The sequence below is a fragment of the Rattus norvegicus genome, chromosome 1 (genome assembly GCF_036323735.1).
Source record: "Rattus norvegicus strain BN/NHsdMcwi chromosome 1, GRCr8, whole genome shotgun sequence".
Taxonomy (NCBI): domain Eukaryota; kingdom Metazoa; phylum Chordata; class Mammalia; order Rodentia; family Muridae; genus Rattus; species Rattus norvegicus.
In genome coordinates this window covers 57,536,914-57,542,556 of record NC_086019.1, presented here as the reverse complement: position 1 = coordinate 57,542,556, position 5,643 = coordinate 57,536,914, and the positions used below count along the sequence as shown (strand labels likewise).

General features: G+C 49.0%; 1 protein-coding gene across 3 annotated transcripts in view; it reads right to left on the bottom strand.

Moving 5' to 3' along the window:
• Window positions 1–5,643, bottom strand: part of Smok2al2 (sperm motility kinase 2A like 2) — a 101,675-nt gene that overhangs the window by 73,695 nt on the left and 22,337 nt on the right. Inside the window, exons 4-5 of one of the 3 annotated variants that reach the window (XR_010059383.1) lie at window positions 3,218–3,318; window positions 437–533 (exon numbers count right to left, since the gene is read on the bottom strand). The gene's annotated coding sequence lies outside the window, so the exon portion shown is untranslated. The other 2 variants (XR_010059379.1, XR_010059384.1) reach the window with 2 other exon arrangements.

The window sequence follows — 5,643 nt, the reverse complement described above, 5'->3', positions numbered from 1 at the left end:
CTGTAAAAGAGGACAATTGCTCTTGGGTCAATATGGAGGCTCCTGGCCTCTCAGCAACTTTACTGCTGACTTTTGAGGTCTTTGGTGGGTGAGCAAAATGAAGACACACAGAGTAGCCTCAAGTTGAGTCAGCCAGGCCCAGAGGGCTCAGTGGTGTCTCTCAGATTCCCAGGCCCTCCCTAAGACTGGACACTCTACACAGTGTAAGTGGATTAGGGGATAACCAGGAAATGCAGTTGCTCAGGTGGCTGACTCTGTAGGAGGGAAATAAATCACAGTGGGAAGCTTCAGGACAGTCAGGTGACCTGAGGCCTCCACAGAGTCTAAGTCCAGACTCACAGACATTCATCTGTCCACAAGTCTCCTAAACACAGGCCTTGTCTGACCTGCAGTCCAGAGTATTGTATTATACTGTCCCCTTAGAGAGAGGACATACTTTCCAGGTAGTCGTCTTCTGTGTCACACTGAGACTGGGTCTGTGGTACAGTTGATGCCAATGGGAACTGCTCACAACTGTCATTCTATCCCACCACCTGCATTAAACAAACAAACAAACAAACATACAAATAACCCATCTATCTCACTCCCTACAAACCTCATTGTTGCCAAATGGGAGTGCTTCTGTGACCTTTTTCTTACACATAAAAGCTGACTTCCCTCAGAGAGATGGATGGATGGATGGATGGATGGATGGATGGATGGATGGATGGATGGATGGAAGGAGAGTCAGATGGATAGACAGACAGATGGATAGACAGACAGACAGACAGACAAGTGAATTGACTTAATCAGTTTCTTCCTGTCCTACTCTTCTGAGCAAAACACCTTGTACATGGCTGATGCAATATGCCTGTTATTCATTCCCGCTTTTTTGGCTGGTCATTCAAGACAGCTCTCTTAGAATCTGCTCAACTCAATAAAGGCCCATCTGTGGAACGTGTAACTCCTCAGTTAGGAGCTCTGGCATTCTTGCAAGGCCCTCCCAAGATCCCTTCTGGGGCAGTTGGCAGTGTTCTCTACTTCAGACAGCAGCTGCATGAAGCAAACAGACAACTTTCCGAACATTCCACCTTGGCTGCATGCCTCAGTGAACCTCCAGCAGGGTCCCTGCCGGTTGCACATTCCACAGGGTCACAACTACAAGATCCCTTCCCCAGGACTCCTGCCCCATTGCACCACCCCCAGAGTCCCTGCTACACTGCACCTGCCCCAGGGTCCCTGCTCTGTTGTAAATGATCCAGGGTCCCTGCCCTGTTGTACCTGGCCCAGGGTTCCTACTCAGTTTTACCTGCCCCAATGTCCCTGGCCCACAGCACCAGCCTCATGGATCCTGCCCCATTGTACCACACCATGGTCCACCTTCCTGAGAGTACCTACTACCTATCTTGAGGAGGCATTTTTTAAAATCTAACTGAAAGATCTCGCCAGTCAGAGCCCATGGTCTTTGGTGGCACCAAGTATATATTTGCAGGGCTTCATCACCTTCCCTTTTTCAATCCCTTCTCCCAGTTGGCCATGTGGGAGCAAAGAAACTGGCAGCAGAACACGGACTATTCACTCAGGATATCATCACCTCTAGACTTCTCATGAGATGGGCTGCTCTGACATGTGATACAGGGGTGGCAGGTAGGCTTTGACATTGAACAAGCCCATGCTGCTGCCTCTGCTCATATGTGTGCCAGCACCTTAGCCTAAATCTACATGTTCTAAACTCCGAGAGGAGGAAGGAGATCTTCCTACATAGCGGCTGCCCTCTGAATCTGTGCTGGCCAAGGTCAAGTCAGAGTGTTTGAAAATGCCAGCTCCAGCCCCTGAGGGTTCTCTGCCTGCCTGGTGTTTGTTGTGCTTTATGTCTGGTGAGGTGAAGATGTGGTTCATACTAGGAATATCTTTGAAGACAACTGCCCTGGGTTCCCATGCTAAAATTCAATTCAGGACTGACAGGGACCTAAATAACAACAAGACAGTGCCAGGATCATGAGTTCAAAACGAAGAGCAAATGGGGCCTTGCTGCCATCATGTGCTGATCTGACAAGAGTTGGCACACACAATTCACCTGCACATACAATGCCCCTTGGGAAAATCATCTGTCAAGGGCACGTGTTGCCTCATGAGAGTGAACTCTCAGGGTAGGAAATGACACTTGGGAATACTGTCCTGAAAGCACCAGTATCAGGTGAATGGGCTTTGAAAAGTTTCCAGAACACAGGATAGGGGTTTGCAACCAAGTGCAGGTAATCCTTGGGAAACACCCAGTTCCTGGGGAGGTTCTGAGAGCTGTTGGATCCACTCCTGGAGAAGACAGCATTGTGTTCAGGGGGTAACAGAGCAGGAGCCTGCTGATGCTATTCACAGTATTGCAATGGAGCAGTAACAATTCCTTTAGGAGCAGGATGTCCTAGCACTCTCAGATCAAGCAGACAGCCTGGGGCTTCTGGTCCCATAGTCCCAAGAGAATGCAGCTCATCTTTGAAGCTGCTAAAGCCTGGAACCTGAAGAAGGGAACATGAACACTGTCTCAGTTAAGTGTTTACTGTTGAGAAGAGGCACACACAACCAATGCAGCTCTTATAAGGACAACATTAATGAACACAGGATTGCAGGTTCAGAAACTCAGTCCATTATCTTCAAGCTGGGAGCATGGCAGCATCCAGGCAGGCATGGTACCAGAGAGACTGAGAGTTCTACATCTTCATCTGAAGGCTGCTTGGGGAAGATTGGCTTGCATGTGGATAGGAAAAGGGTCTGAAAGCCCATGCCAATGTGACACCCCTATTTAACAAGGCAAAGTCTCCTAATAATGATACTCTAGAGCTAAGCATATACAATCACAGACAGCTCCAAGGAGGGTGGCACTGTTCTATTAGAGAGAAGCCTCAGCTCCCATTAATATATTGAGGTCAACCCTGGATAGGGCACAGAGCCCTCCACACATCCTGGAACTCATGGAGGCATCCTATGAAAGAGCTTTTTCCCAGAAGCACACATGTGTGTCAAGGCGTCCTTTCCAGCCAGTCCCTAGGGAGTTTCCAGTGCTAAACTCTTTATCTCCCTTTGCCGAAGTTAAATATAATAAAAATTCACACTTCACAGTACAGTGAATAACAAAAATGATGAAAGTGGTAAATAGGACTGATCAGGTCTCTGAGCATGAGGGTTGATTCTATATGAAATGCGTTTGGATGCAGTATCCTCTTCCATGTACCACGGTTCTTACCCTGCTCGATGCTGCTTTAGACAGAACCATCTGGAATTCACTCACTGAGGGACTTATGCCCTGGATGGCAGCTACAGGTAGGACTTCTGCATCCAGGTCACCTAGCCCAGGGACAGAGATGCATGGATTAAATGGAGAGAAGCAGACTGGAATGGTGGAGAGGTTAACTGGACAACAGCCCCAAGCCCCCAGCAGGGTGAGAATGGAGAACGGCATACAGTTTCCCAGCCAGCCTCACTCTCCATAGACAGACTTCTTCCAGTCCTTCCTTTTGGCCAAGGGAAAGAAAAACTGCATGAACCAGCTCCCTCCCGCCTTCCTGTCTGAGACCATAACCAGCCACAGCCCGGTTCTGTGCTCATCTCTAGAGGCACACGGACCCAGGTTGATGAGCCCTTGTATCACAAACATTCTACAGCATTCTATGGGTGTCAGTCCTGATTCCCTGAGCCTGAGGTGTTCTGCACTGTTATTCAGAGAAGACTTCTCCTGATCTCTGTACAAAGATGTCTGTGTTGGATGTCAGAGGAGAATGTCCACCAAGCATCGGTCCTGTGGCTCTGGCCCTCTAATGTGTTAGCCCATGTTAACATCCCAACAGATCCCCACCTGTCTTTGTGAAACTCCTCCTTGATTGCCTTTTGTCAGAAAACATTTAGAGTCTTTTACAGGAGGCAGGGAAAATGGCACACAGCTGAAGGTGTTAGACAAAGCTGGGGACATATCAAATATTGGGCTGGTGCGAGGCTCTCTAAGCCATTCCTGGGCAGGCCTGTGCCATAGCTCCCATAAGACCCTTTGTTTCTACCCCTGTACAGAGTAAGAACCAATTACAAGGCTCACCATCTGCCCACAGCAGAGGGAGAAGGGAACTTGGATTCCAGCCCTAGCCCAGTCCTGTAATACCTGACCTTATAGACCTTGCTTTCTTTGGGGCTCAACAGTCCCCGTCAAATGTAGACAGCAAGGTCTAGATAGTGTTCACAGCTTTTCTTGCCTGAAACTGTGCTGCGTTTGAAACTACAAACCAGAAAGCAGTGACTTGAACTTTAGACCACTGACTCAGGCTAGGGAGGACTCCAGGGCACCTGAGCTCAGCTGCAAAGGCAGAAGCTGAACCACAGTGAGGAGAGGTGGCACATTTTGCTCTTTCTTTGCTTTTCTGCTCTCAGGCCTTTCAATGAACTCTGCACATGAGGATCTTTCCTCATAGGCTTAGTGTCTTCAGACATGAGGCTCCTCTACAGGGGACTCAAAACCCCAGAAGAGTCTTCAAAAGGAAAGTGCTACACACTGCACTGCCCACAGCACTCTGAAAAACAGAGACCCTTTCTGGGCTTGGTCCAGTCAGTGCTCAATAGTTAGCTTCTGGCTGCCCTCGGTGCTCACAAATAACACAGCTGCCTGGGTCCTGTGACCTGGCTATCATAGACTGTGAGAGTTTATTTTAACTGTGTCAGCATAGCCACTCTCTTCCTTCTGGCCCCAGGGACCACAGAGCTTCTTGTCCTCACACACGTCTGTTCTACCATCGGAATGTAACAACTAAAGTGAGCCCCACATTCAGGATGGACTTGGTTTTCTGTACATCATGTTAACCTCTGTGTAAGAGGGAGTGTTTGCATGTGTATGCATACCTCCTTCTGTGCCTAAGTGTCCATGCACAACCCTACACCTATGTCCTGTAAGAGGTCATCATCTGGACAGGTATGTGCACCTGTCTGCAATTCCCAACCCCACCTCATTCCATGGATGCTGAGCTTATGGGCTTTGCTGATGCTTCCAACAAAGCTACAGCAGCAACAGGAGTAACAGCAGCAGCAGCAGCAGCAGCAGCAGCAGCAGCAGCAGCAGCAGCAGCAGCAGCAGGAGGAGGAGGAGGAGGAGGAAGAGGAGGAGGAAGAGGAGAAGGAAGAGGAGGAGCAGTAGGAAGATTTTGCTTCCCCGTGCCCATGAGAATTGCTGAATGACTTCTTCTGGAGACAGGTATCATGCTGAGAACTATTTATCAAAGTGATTTAACAGAATATTAATGTTCATAGAAGGCACGCTAATATTCCTGAGGTCCTGCAGCCCTGGAAGATAGAGTTACATGGCAGAGGCAAGCAGTGTGATATGTTCTTAATGCTCTCAGAGCTGATGACGTAATAGGTCTGAAGAAGCATTTCGTGGGAGTCAGGGTCCAATCCCCCTCTGTCAGGGCACACAGAGCTCCTGGCCTTGCATCATGCCTGAGAGGTGACCTGGTCCTCACAGGGTCCTTGGATTTATTGGTTCCCCCTCAGTCATGGTCTACCCTATACCCCATGGTGTGTGGAACTTGTATGGGCTGGATTTACATTAGTGACCCACTGGAGCTGGACCTGGACCCAAAGAGCACGGAAGCCCTGGACACTGAGGACAATAAGACCAGCAGACAACATCTC